Genomic DNA, 14483 nt, shown 5'->3' on the forward strand with positions numbered 1-14483 from the left:
AGGGCTTGGAAGAGTAGTAGTTTTACTTTAGACAGTTCACAAATATGAAAGAGGTACTGGGTAGCACCATGAGGGGGAAACCTCCAAAACTTTCTGTACTAAATTTTGCTTCTTTGCATTCATAGATCTTAATGAATTTTAAGACTTTTTCATAACTCAGAAATAGTGAACATTGTTACAAATATGCCTCTTTGTTGGCAAAGAGAAATTAAGACTTCTACGATGAGCCAAAAAGTAAGCTCAGTGAAAAGAGACCGTGGATGATAACAAAATGCTACTCTGTGAGTGAGGCTGATTCTGTCCTCCATACAGTCTCATGCTGTATTCTGCTAATGGCACAAGGAAGTGAAAATAACAGTTCTGTAAGAGCTGGGTGCAACATTAAGATTTAATTAAGCCTTGTTTTACTTGGGCAAACTAGCCATACCGTGATTTCATGAGGAACACAGCCCACACTGTGCTGACTAGCAGCAAAAAGGCATGGAGCTGAAATGCCACTACACGCAGTTAATGTAAACAAGATGAGGGAAGCAACTGAGACAGGGCTGTCAACTGAAACCATGTCACATGAGCCACGCTCTAACAGTATGGAGTCTGCAGAAAGCGAATAGACTTGCAGGATACTGGCCAGGAATCAAGATCCCTGGCTTCTTCTGGTAAAGTGCAATGAAATCTATTTGGTGTGCCCCCAAGGCACAGAAAAAATAAGAACCCTATTTAAAAATGACAGGAAATGCAATTTCAGCTTAACGTACGAACAAGTGTCAAGGCCATCAAAACTATCCAAGGGTGGAATAGATTCCTTTGAAATTAGTGAGCTTATTATCATTTGAGTATTCAAGTATAGACTATACAGTCACTTAGTAGTTACTTTCTTCTTAATATAGTGTCATTCTCTGAATCCAGTGAGTTAGGACAGTTTGGTATTAATAGAAGAGGCAGTTGAATTATGAACATATATGAATTGCCATTGATTGTGTAGTAGAGTTGGAGATGGGATTATCAGCATTGGCCAAGTGCCTTAACTTGTGTACGAACATTGGAGAATTTTTTCTGTTTTTAAAAATTACTTATTTGCCTGTGCCAAGTCTTAGTTGCAGCACATGGCATTTAGTTTCCTGACCAGGGGTCAAACTCTGACTCTCTGCATTGGGAGCACAGTCTTAGCCACTGGATTACCAGGGAAATTCCCAGAGAAGTTTTTCTAATGAAGTTTTCTCTACATATGTGGCCTTTAAAAATCAAATGCACTTGAGCAGGGTATTAGTTTCCTGGGACTACTATAACAAAGTACCATTAAAAAGGTTGGATTTAAGTGACTGAAATTTTTTTTTCTCACAGTTATGGAAGTTAGAAGCTCAAAATCAAGATGTGGGGAGTGATGTAACATCAACAAAATGGCAATGAGATGTTTCTCACACATATTCTCCCCTTAGCAACAATAATTTGGCATCTATCCACAGACAAAAGTGCCTTCAAGGGAGCTCTGGGACTCAGGATGAGATTGTGAAACCCCTAAAGTCCAAGACCATGAAGAGCCAGTCAGATCTGCAAAAAGTTAACTGTGATCCTTTGAAACTGACTGCATTCCTGGATGCAAAAACATAAATGTCTCAGGACCCCTGAGAACTTAGCAATAGCTTGGGGTCTGTCACCATCCCCGTGCACCAAGAGACCTGGAAAAGACCATGTCCACCTTTGCAGTGGGAAACAGACATATGGACACTTAGTCCTGACCACGGACCCTGAAGTGTCCCGCAAACCAACTTCAGACCTTCTTGGCCTCTATCTGTTGAGTCTCTGAAAGTGGGCCTACCAAATTCAGTCAGTCTGTCAGTTCTGAAAGTATCTTGTAACTAAGCTCCAGCCTGTCCCAGCCACAGTCTATGAATATTCTAGGTGACACAGGGACTTTGTAAGAAACACTCCTGCAAAGATCCTGAATTAGTCTTCTACTCAGCATCAGCTCCTGCTGAACAGCAGCCTCATGAGCTAGAAAATAGACACAGGGTCAAACAAGAGAACTTCCCATCTGTATCTCTCAAGATCCTAAAAGGCCCCTGTATGCTTATCCAGTTTTCTCATAGCCACAGTCAGCCAGTCTGGCAGCAGGAGTTATTCTCCTCTGTGCTCTTGGAGAGCCTGGGTCCTATACTCGGCTTCAACCCCTCCAGCCATTTCCAGAGATCAGTCCAGTTGACCTAGGGCCCTGGCAGGAGACATTACGACTGATCCTACATAAATAGGAAGGACTTAGCAACTCAACAAGAACAACAACATAAAGACACCAGTCATTGAATTTAGAGCCCACCCTAACCCAACGGGACTTCAGCTTAACATAATCACAGTTGCAAAGTACTATTTCCAAATAAAATCACATTCACAGCTATCAGGGGATAAGATTTCAACATGTGTTTCCGGGAAATACAATTCAGACTACAACAAGAAACTTAACATCTTTTACATCAGCAGCACTTATGTGTGAATTAAAGTATCTGATTTTTCCTTTTAATGGTCTCCCTTTCCAGGGTTCCAATTTCCAAAATCTTATCACTTTTACTTTACAGTCTAACAAAACTGAAGCACATCTCATTCCTTGAAAATATCATTTTCTTTCATATCACTGTTCATGGACTAGAGTTTCCTGCTCTGTCCACCTGACAGCTCTCTTCTTCTTGTTCAGTTGCTTACTCATGTCTGACTCTTTGCAACCCCATAGACCACAGGTCGCCAGGCTGTCCTGTCCTTCACTGTCTCCAGGAAATTGCTCAAACTCATGTCCATTGAGTCAGTGATGCCATCCACCCCTCTCATCCTCTGTAGCCTCTGCTCCTCCTGCCCTCAATCTTTCTCAGCATCAGGGTCTTTTCCAATGAGTCACTTCACATCAGGTGGCCAAATATTGGAGCTTCAGCATCAGTCCTTCCAGTGAATATTCAAGGTTGATTTCCTTTAGGATTGACTGGTTTGATCTCCTTTCTGTCCAAGGGACTCTCAAGACTCCTCCAGCTTGAGTTTGAAAGCATCAATTCTTCAGCACTCAGCCTTCTTTATGGCCCAACTCTCACATCCATACATGACTACTGGAAAAACCATAGCTTTGAATATATGCACTGTTGTCGTCAAAGTGATGTGTCTGATTCTTAATACATTATCTAGGTTTGTTGTAAGTATTCTTATAAGGAGCTAGCATCTTTTAATTTTATGGCACTGCTGAATTTCCACATTTGCAGGTATATTGAGTGAAGTACTTAATAGAATAATCTTCTGGATTTGAAATAGCTGGAATTCCATCACCTCCACTAGCTTTGTTCATAGTAATGTTTGCTAAGGCCCACTTGACCTCACACTCCATGATATCTGGCTCTAGGTGAGTGAGCACAGCATCTTGTGGTCAACTTTCTAGTTGTTCTTTAAACTTTAGCACCGTCTTCACTTTTTTATATCAGCTGGGAAAAATTGAATCTTCTTCTCCTTGTTTCTAATATACCATATACATATATTTTCACTAAACCAATTATCAGACCATATTATGAACATTTCTTTATATATACATATTTCTTCATATATTTTATATATATATATATATATATATATATAACATATATCAGTTCAATTCAGTTCAGTCACTCTGTTGTGTCTGACTCTTTAACTCTATGCGACCCCATGGATTACAGCATGCCAGGCTTCCCTGTCCATCACCAGCTCCGGGAGCTTACTCAAATTCATGTCCATCGAGTTGGTGATGCCATCCAACCATCTCGTACTCTGGCATCCCCTTCTCCTCCTGCTTTTACTCTTTCCCAGAATCAGGTTTTTTTCAAATGAGTCAGTTCTTCATATTAGGTGGCCAAAGTACTGGAGTTTCAGCTTCAGCATCAGTCCTTCCAATGGATATTCAGGACTGATTTCCTTTAGGATGGACAGAATTGGATCTCCTTGCAGTTCAAAAGCATCAATTCTTCTACACTCAGTTATCTTTATAGTCCAAGTCTCACATCTATACATAACTACTGGAAAAACCATAGCTTTTACCAGAAGGTCCTTTGATGGTGAAGTAATGTCTCTTCTTTTTAATATGCTGTCTAGGCTTGTCATAACTTTTCTCCCAAGGAGAAAGTGTCTTTTAATTTCACAGGTGCAGTCATCATCTGCAGTGATTTTGTAGCCCCCCAGAATAAAGTTTGTCACTGTTTCCCTTGTTTCCTCATCTGTTTGCCATGAAGTAATGGGACCAGATGCCATGATCTTAGTTTTCTGAATGTTGAGTTTAAAGCGAACTTTTTCACTTTCATCAAAAAGATCTTCAGTTTTTTTGCTTTCTGCCATAAGCGTGGTGTCATCTGCACATCTGAGGTTATTGATATTTCTCCCGGCAATCTTGATTCCAGCTTCTGCTTCTTCCAGCCCAGCATTTCTCATAATGTACTCTGCATATAAGTTAAATAAGCAGGGTGACAATATACAGCCTTGAAGTACTCCTTTCCGATTTAGAACCAGCTTATTGTTCCATGTCCATTTCTAACTGTTGCTTCTTGACCTGCATACAGATTTTTCAGGAGGCAGATCAGGTGGTCTGGTGTTCCTATCTTTTTAAGAATTTTCCACATTTTGTTCTGATCCACACAGTCAAAGTCTTTGGCATAGTCAATAAAGCAGATGTAGATATATAAAACCATGTATATTTATTTATAAAATAAGCCAAAAGTTGCTTTTTTATGTAGTTACTGCAGGCTTGGTGCTCAAGTTGAAAAAGACTAACAGCATTTGGGCACATTCTGTTTTAGTGTGTACAGAGAAAATTCCCCAGGGGATCTTGTTTCATTTTTGATGGAGGGACACCTATCATGCTTTTAAAAGTATTCGAAGAAGATCCTTACATGAGTTCTAAATATCAAGTTTGTACCTACTTTGAACATTCACTTATTATGGAAGAGCATACTATCGGGTACCTTTTTCCATATAGATAATAGGATAGAGTTTAGGAATAAGTTGAGGACATAATTAAATATTTTAAAAGCAGCTGGTATCAGTGCTTCCCAGTAATATACCACAAAATATGGGTAATGAAGGAAGGTGGCAACATTTTATTTGGCTATCTACATGCTATCTCACTGGGAGTATGCACTCATAACTGGTGTCTTGCAAGAATCCAGCATTATAAGCATATTAATTAATGAGCAAAGCATTAAGCAGAATACTGAAATCACCAGATATATACAAATATGCATATACTACTCACATAGGTGTAAACATACATAAATAATATAGCCAGCCAGTCAGCAGTTATGATAAAGCATTGACATAGTCAGCCACTATGGGGAACAGTATGGAGTTTCCTTAAAAAACTAAAGATAGAGCTACCATATTATCCTGCAATCCCAATCCCGGGCTTATATCTGGAGAAAACCATAATTTGAAAAGCTATATGTACCCATGTTCACTGCAGCACTATTTACAATAGGTAAGACATGGAAACAAGCTAAATGTCCATTAACAGATGAATGGATAAAGATGTGGAATATATACACAAAGGAATATTACATAGCCTTACAAAAGGATGAAAGTATGCCATGGGCAGCAACACAGATAGACCTAGAGATTGTCATACCAAGTGACGTTAGCCACAGATAAATATCATGATATCACTTACATGTGGAATCTAAAAAAATGATATAAATGAACTTACATATCAAACAGAAATAGACCAACCAACGTATAAAACAAACACGGTTATCACAGGGGAAAGGAGGATGGGATAAATTGGGAGATCAGGATTAACATATACACAGTACTATACATAAAATAAATAACCAATGTGGACCTACTACAGAGCACAGGGAAATCTACTCAATATTTTGTAATAACCTATAAGAAAAAAGAATCTTAAAAAATAGACATATATATGTATGTATAACTGAATCACTTTGCTGTAAGCCTGAAAGTAACACAAAATTGGAAATCAAACTATATTTCAATTTAAAAAAAATTAGAATTATCTATCACAAGTTTTTACTTTATTTCTTTTTATCATTCTCTATCTCTTCCTCACTGCTTTCATTTCTTCCCTTTTTTAAAAAATTTCATTATTTTCTCTGTAACAGATCACCAGCTTTAACTCAAGAAAATATAATGTGAAAGCCTTGTCTAAAACATTTGCTCTGAGCTCACTCTTCAGTATTATGGCTACTTTCAAAAATGGTAATTATATCTTGGCTATGACAATACTTGGAAAATACTAGTGAAAGTAGTTTTCATCCTCGCGTAATTTGGAAAGAATTAGATCTTTTCTCAGATGCAAGACTTTCAGAAAAGTCAAGACTAGTGACATATAATTCAATGATCCCAAGTCCTTCTACATTTCATATCCCAAGCAAAATTATGAGAGAAAATCAGCAAGAATAAAACAAAAAATCAAAATGACAAAAATAGGATAACTGCCGGGGGCCAGCGTGAGGAATTCCGCCCATGGCAAAGGTCATGAGGAAGGAGGCTTGGCATACGCAAAGGCGTGATCAAGCCTCAGGAAACCCCCTGTTCCCGAGCATCTAACCCCAAAGCCAGAGTCTGTTTTATGCTCTCACCTACACCTCTGACTTTACGGGGGGCTCTCCCCCATAACCGTTTCTCTTGGAGAAGGAGTAAACGTGCAGCTCCAAGGCAATAAAAATTCCTGAGCGTGACAAGAGTGTTTCAGCTTACGGACTCCTCTGAAGGTTATCTAGCCCACCTGTATAGGTTTGTCCGGCCACATGTGATTGTTTACAGCCTCCAAATCTGAGAGGCATGAGATGTTTTAGACTTACTAAAGGCAAATTATTTTGGGGAGTTGGAAATTATTAGTATAGAGTGTTGGTTAGGAATTATATTGGTGAAGGGTTCTTCATTTGTTGTGTCAATAATTGCTGCTAATTCCCTGCTCTGGGTGGGACAAGGATGTTTCAGGTCAAACCTCTCTGCTGACAGACTAGCTTGTGTGACAGGATTATCCATACTGCTGCCACTAGGCACATGATTGTTTACTACCTCTCAACTGTAAACAGCACAGAGAGTTTTGGAGTATTTTGAGAGTCTTAATTAGCATAGGACTTTTTCTTCTTGTTGAGTCAATGATTGCCGCCAGGCCTCTATATCCTTAGGCACCTGGGAATATATTAATCAATATATTTGGACTATAGAAAAGGAAATACGGTAGTTTTTGATGTTAGCAATACTAGACTTTTTGAGTTAATGGATTTTCTCTTTTGTAATAGATCACTGTACTTTGTTATATATCAGTGTCCTTGCTATGTAAGAATGTAACTTTATCATATCTTAAGACTAAATAGATCTTAAGGGGAGCATTGGTGAAAGGATTTTCATTTGCTAGGCTGATGTTTGCTTCTAAAGCTCAATATTCCCTACCCTTATAATGAATATAACTAACATATAGGAGAAATAAGTATTAACCTTTAAGCATATAGGAGAAATAAGTATTAACCTTTAAGACTAATCATGTTAACCTTGAGTTAAATAAATTCCTTTCTTGTAACTCACTACACCCTCACCCTATAGGAATGTAACTTTATTTGGAGGGTGGTGCCTGGTTTAAGAAAAAACACCCTTGGAAGAAATAAGTTTTTTGGTTATCAGAAAGAAAGGATCATAAAATGTCAGCAGGTCTCACTCATGGCCAGAAGATGATGTAATATTCCTAAGACCTTTTTTTTATACATTTATGTGAAGCACCTGATTTTGATAAAGGTCAGGACTGCTGACCCCCCGCACGACTCTGTTTTCATCCCTATGTGTAACAAAAGGTATATAAGCAAACCCCAAAATAAAGAAATCGGATCAATTTCCGGAAAGACTGATTCCCCCATGTCGCTTCTTTCTTGCTCCCATTTTTCTGGCTGATTTCCCATCTGGAGCATGGATGCTATTCCACGTAATCCAAGTTATTCAGCCTCTTTTTCTCCACTAATCTTCCCACTACACTATCCGTTTCTAATCTCTCTCTATCTGTGATTAAATATGTATTTTTCCAAAGACGCTGACTCCGTCCCCCCACCTTCGAATCACCCTGGATCCACCAGGGCTAGACCCCGGCAGATAACAATGATTTGGCCACTGGAAATCATTGAGATCACAGACACCATTAAATACTGGTAATTATCAATGTTTTTTGAGAATTGTTAGTTAATGTATATCTGGTTGATCCATAAAATCCTATGTATCCGTAACTTTTAAAATAACTAGGCAACTATAGACTTTTCATTCATAAATATTGTGTTTTATACTACTTTTAAAATATACAGGAAATATCTAGGGACTTTATGAATGGAAAAGTTTTATACATTGTAGTGTCTTAGAATTATTCTGGTTTCCTAAGTTACATTTTTGGTGCAGAAACCATTACCATAAACAGAGAAGTCAGAATGTGAACTGCGTCTGTTCTGGAAGAAAGATTGTTGTACACATATTTATACTATGTAAAGAAGGAGATGGGTTTTTGTGAATGACATTTAAAGGCATATCACAAAAATAGTTTTCTGAATTAGAATTTAGGCTTAACATTTCTCCTTTAGTCTATAAACCACATACATAAGTCTTCTATTATTAGGATATAAAACAGAAGGTGAACTTTCTCATTAAAGGGTTTTCAAGCAACATTCCCAGTAAAATAGCAAAAAAAGAAAAATAAAAGATAAGAAAAATAAAGGAATTAAGATTTTTAATAAAAATGGAATGGATTCCAAGTGCATTTACTTTGCTACAGCATGAAATGTATTACCAGAGCAGGATGGGGAAACAGAGAATCTTAGATTGAACTTGGGATAATTACTGAATGTGCCTAGTTCAGTTCAGTTCAGTTCAGTCTCTCAGTCATGTCCGATTTTTTGCGACCCCATGAACCACAGCACACCAGGCCTCCCTGTCCATCACCAGCTGCTGGAGTTTGCCTAGCTCAGATGTCTACATAGAGAGGAATATTTTTTCATTCTTCTTATGTGATGCCATTCTGCCTCAGAATATATTGGCAGCAAGGAAAAACTTACCTTCTATGAGGGTGCCCAACCTAGATAGAATGGACTTCCTAAACTTTTGGAAATTTCTTGCTAGTGTAGTTATTCATTCAATAAATAACTAGAGTATCACTGTTTAAAGCAGCTAAGAACATGAGCTCAAGAGCCAGATAAACTGAATTCATGTCTCTTCTCTGACTTTCACTATCTCTGTTACCTCAGGAAACACTGTCTCTGTGTTCCATTAACTTTATCCATAAAATATGAGAATAATGATACCTACCATAGTTGGTCATTTTGCAAACTCATACTGACATGAGTGTGATATTTTTTATTATATTTATTTACTTTTAGTTGAGTATGTACAGTAAATCAGGCACTGTCCTGGGTGATGGGGATACTATTGTGTAGTGTAGTTGCTAGGTTGTGTCCAACTCTTTCGTGATCCCATGTACGGTAGCCCCCCAGGCTCTTCTGTCCATGGGATTTTCCAAGCAAGAATACTGCAGTGGGTTGCCATTTCCTTCTCCAGGGGATATTCCCGACCCAGGGACCAAACTCACATCTCCTGCACTAGCAGTTGGATTATTTACCACTGAACCACCTGGGAAGCCTGATAAGGATATACTAGTATTCAAACTATAATCATGTCTTATGAAATTTACCTTCTAATTTGAGCAATGTGGCAGAATCTAGGTAGTTATTTGCCAAACCTCTTTATTCTTCCTTCTTTAAATAATTAATTAATCTATTTGAGATATAATTAACATATTAGCTTCAGGAGTACAACATAATTTTATATATATATATGCATGTATTGTGAAATGATCACTACAATAAGTCTACTTAACATCCATAACCATGTAGTTACAATTTTTTTTTTTCTGCTTTCACTGACAGCTGAACTACATTTACTTATCTTTCCAATGGTGATGTGTGTCCCTAGGACTAAGTTCTAGCAAAAGGAATGTGGAAGGCAGTGATATGTACTGTTTCATGGTTCATCAATATTTTCCATATACCATCCCTTCTCTTCCATTGCCTGTTGGTTACAATGAAGATTCAGGATGAACTTGAGAGCAATGGGTCGAATGTCTCCATCTTCATTCTCGAATGACTTTGGGCACACCCTGAGTTCCATCTCCCTGCTGCCAATGACATTCAAATTTGTACAAACAGGAAAATGATATGCTACTGTATCACAAGATTTATCTCTTGTAGCATTATTATTTCCATTAATATGAAGAGAATAGAAACAAATATAGGCATACCTCATTTTATTGCATTTTGCTTTACTGTGTTTCACAGATATTGCTTTTTTTTCCTCCAGAAATTGAAGGTTGGTGGCAACCCTGGAGTTAAGTAAGTTGGCACTTTTTTCCCAACAGCATTTGCTCACTTCATGTCTCTCTGTCACGTTTTGATAATTCTCTCACTAATTCAAAATTTTTGTTATTATTATATGTACTATGGTGATCTGTAATCAATGATCCTTGATGTTCACAATATGACTTGCTGAGGGTTCAGTATAATAGCATTTTTTATCAATAAAAATATTCTTAAATAAAATATATTTTAATTAAGATATATTTCAATTACAATATGTACAGTTTTTCCAGATATAATACTACTGCACAATTAATGTGCTCAGTAGCTCAGTCATGTCCGACTCTTTGAAGTCCTCATGGTCTGTAGCCTGCCAGACTCCTCTGTTCATAGGATTTTCCAGGCAAGAATACTGGAGTGGGTTGCCAGTTCCTACTCCAGGGGATCTTCCCGACCCAGGGATCGAACTCACCTTTCTTGTGTCTTCTTTTTTTTTTTTTAATATAAATTTATTTATTTTAATTGGAGGTTAATTACTTTACAATATTGTATTGGTTTTGCCATACATCCACATGAATCTGCGGCAGGTATACACGTGTTCCCCATCCTGAACCCCTCTCCCTCCTCCCTCCCCGTACCATCCCTCTGGGTCGTCCCAGTGCACCAGCCCCAACCATCCAGTATCATGCATCGAACCTGAACTGGCAATTCGTTTCATATATGATATTATACATGTAGGCAGATTCTTTGCCACCAGTGCCACTTGGGAACCCTCACACCCTTAATAGGTGACAGTATAGTGTAAACATAACTTTCATATGCAGTGGGAAGCCACCATTTTGTGTGACTCACTTTAATGTGATATTCCCTGCACAGTGGTGATCTGAAACCAAACCACACAGCTCTGAGGTATGCCTGCAAAGGTAAAACATCAATCAGCTAGGACTCAGTGTTTGGTAGAAAAGATGCAGAGAGAGTGAGTAGAGAGCAGAGCAAATTGGTCAGGGAAGTTCTCATTTAGAAGACAGCTGCAGAAGTCTTGAGTAAATGAAGGTATGAGACACAAGCACAGCTACTGAATAAAGCCCTGCAGGCAATGGAAATTCTAAGATCAAAGACTCTGATGTGGGAGTGTGCTTAGGGTTTTGGAACCTTCATGAGAAAATCTGTGTGGGCTGGAGTCGAATATGAAATGGGTTCAGGAGCAACCAAGGGACAGATTAGTCATAGTTTACAGATCATGGTTAGGACTGTGGGTTTTCAATATGGAGGTGATACAGTGCCATTTACATTTTAAAATAATCACTCTAGCATTTGTGTAAAGGCTGAGTTAGGGGAAGACTGAAAGCTGACGTATCAGCTATGGAGCCATTAGAGCAGCATTGAAGACAGCAAAAATGACAGCCCTCAGCCTCCTCATGTCGATGTTTTTGATCCCTAGATGTTTCTGTCCATTCGTCATATAACAAAACTTACAGGTCATTCACTATCCTGTTTATTCCTCCCCTGGAAGCTCCTGAATTTGACACTATCTTTCTTAAATTCACCCAGAATTAAGTCATTCTCCATATATCCTCCACAACTCAGACCTGCCTAGAGCTGGACATTGCACTGCTGAATAAGTTATCAAATAATAGAAATTTTGTTTTACATTTTCTTTCCTTAAACATTATCATATTCATTTTATATTTCTGCAATTGATATAATTTTAAAAGCTTTAATTTAAAAAAACAGAGCTAGTGCAGCTTAGTTATTAACTATAATTTCCATATGAACATGTGGATATTTGGGAACTTACCTTGACTTCTTTGTGTCATAAAAATTTAGTTGAGGCCTTCAAAGAAACATATTCTAATAGGACTGTGTAAGTTTGATATGAAGAAAAGGGCCTCCAATTATAGAATCATTGCCCTAACAAAAGTTCATCAGATCCCATTTTAAGGGCAGTTTGGAGGATTTAAACCCTGATTTTATGCACCATGACCCTTTATGAGGGGAGATAACATGTGGAGAATTTATCAAGCTTAACTGATTACAGAAGCCCCTTCTCTCCCTTTTTATAGAACATTTCAAAGAACCAATTTTACTGAATACATGCTACTGACTTTTAGAAGACAGTATAGTGTTACACAAAATTTAATTTACAGTTGTCTAATAGTGGCCAATGTGATCCAAATCATCACTGAAATGAAGTAAGAATTAGCACTTAGCCTGCACATCCAATACTAACCATTCTTCAGAAGACGTGATAATATTGTCATGATGAAACCATTTGGGAGATGATTTTTAAAATGAAAATGACTCTAGTTAACTAAATATCACCTAAACTTTCTCCAGAGATCTGTATAGAGTGTACATAAATCTCACTCATTCAGAGTTATTTTCATTATAAATAAAAGTATGTGGAGCCTGACTGAAGAAAAACCTTGATACTATTTCGAGCCACCAAATTATAAGGAGAGAAAGAGGCTCCTATTGTTACAGGGTTGCTACAGAGCAGAGGTATGACTCATCCAGTAACTGAAGGGGCTGCAGAAAGCTGTGAACAAATATTCCTCACTTGGCGTTTATATTCATCCTGTTCTTATTCGTGTTTCAAAAGGTGTAACTTGTTACGAAGGACCAGAGGGTGTTTTTGCACCTTTTCCTCCTCTTGATTAAGGTAGACTTCACAGCCCAATGTCACGGGTAGTGTTTCCGTACTGGAGTCCTCACAGGAACATATTATCTATCTCTGTAGGAGCTGGAGGCTTTAGATTGGTTCGGGGTTGACACACACTACTTTGCCATCCACTTTCTTTGTACCCAGAAAAGAAAGTGGTATCAAGTGTGTAATATTTTTTTTGGATAGTCAATAGGAGTTGTCTCAAACTACAGAACACCATACCTTTCAAAAATACAATGGAAATAGCCTGGGTTTTAGAATAAAAACACTTCAATTTCATATCTGTTAGTTGGCAAAAGTGCTCAATGTATGTGAGCCTGTTTTGTAATCTTTAAAATGGTTTTTAAAAAAATCAACTCACTTCATGGAGCTGTCATGTGAATTAATATGCTTTAATACTCTACAATATAAATCTGGGAAAGCAGGTACCTTGACTATATTTTCTCTCTCTTACCCCAATGTCCTAGAACAGCATTCTGAATAAAATCAGCACTGAATATATTTTTTAAATTGCACTGATTGAACATATTCGTGATACTGCACATTTTTAAACCCAACAAAAACAGAATCACACAGTGATACAATCTGGTTTTGGGCAAAACCTTTTTATTCATCCTAAAGTAGTACTTTTAATATTGGAAATACTTAAGGTAAACCAGCTGGAGAGTTGAAAAGAGCTTATCAGTTGTAATTCTATTCATTTATTCTCCTCAATTTTTATGAACATTTTCTATAGAACAAGTAAAGAATAACTCCACGGTTTTGAATGACTATAAAATATAAAGGTAATTTTAATACTTTGATTAAAAGAAAAAAAAAAACTAGTATTTACTAAGAAATTTGGCACACATGGTAAAACCTAAGGACTTTGAGGATCTATGACTTTTGTCACTCTTTCCTGCTGTGTTTTAAAATGAGTAACTGAAAATTTTATTTGATAAACATTCATTAATATTTCTTATATATATTTTTTCTTTTAACTGATTTTTGGTTTCATATCATTGTTTGGAAATGATGGTTGGATGTAATTTAAATCTTCTTGAATTTATTGAGACATTTTGTGTGGCATAACATGTGATCTATTCTGGAGAATGTTTCATATGCACTTGAGAAGAATGTTTTTTGCTGCTTTAGCATGGAATATTCTGTATATATCTTTTAAGTGTGTACAGTATCAGTTCAGTTCAGTTCAGTCTCTCAGTCGTGTCTGACTCTTTGCAACCCCATGGACTGCAGCACACCAGGCTTCCCTGTCCATCACCAACTCCCGGAGCTTGCCTAAACTCACATCCATTGAGTTGGTGATGCCATCCAATCATCTCATCCTCTGTCATCTCCTTCTCCTCCTGCCTTAATCTTTCCCAGCATCAGGGTCTTTTCTAAGGAGTCAGTCCTTTGCATCAGGTGGCCAAAGTACTGGGGCTTCAGCTTCAGCATCAGACTTTCCAATGAATATTCAGGACTGATTTCCTTTAGGATGGACTGGT

Source organism: Ovis canadensis, chromosome 15, assembly GCF_042477335.2.
Source record: "Ovis canadensis isolate MfBH-ARS-UI-01 breed Bighorn chromosome 15, ARS-UI_OviCan_v2, whole genome shotgun sequence".
NCBI classification, from domain to species: domain Eukaryota; kingdom Metazoa; phylum Chordata; class Mammalia; order Artiodactyla; family Bovidae; genus Ovis; species Ovis canadensis.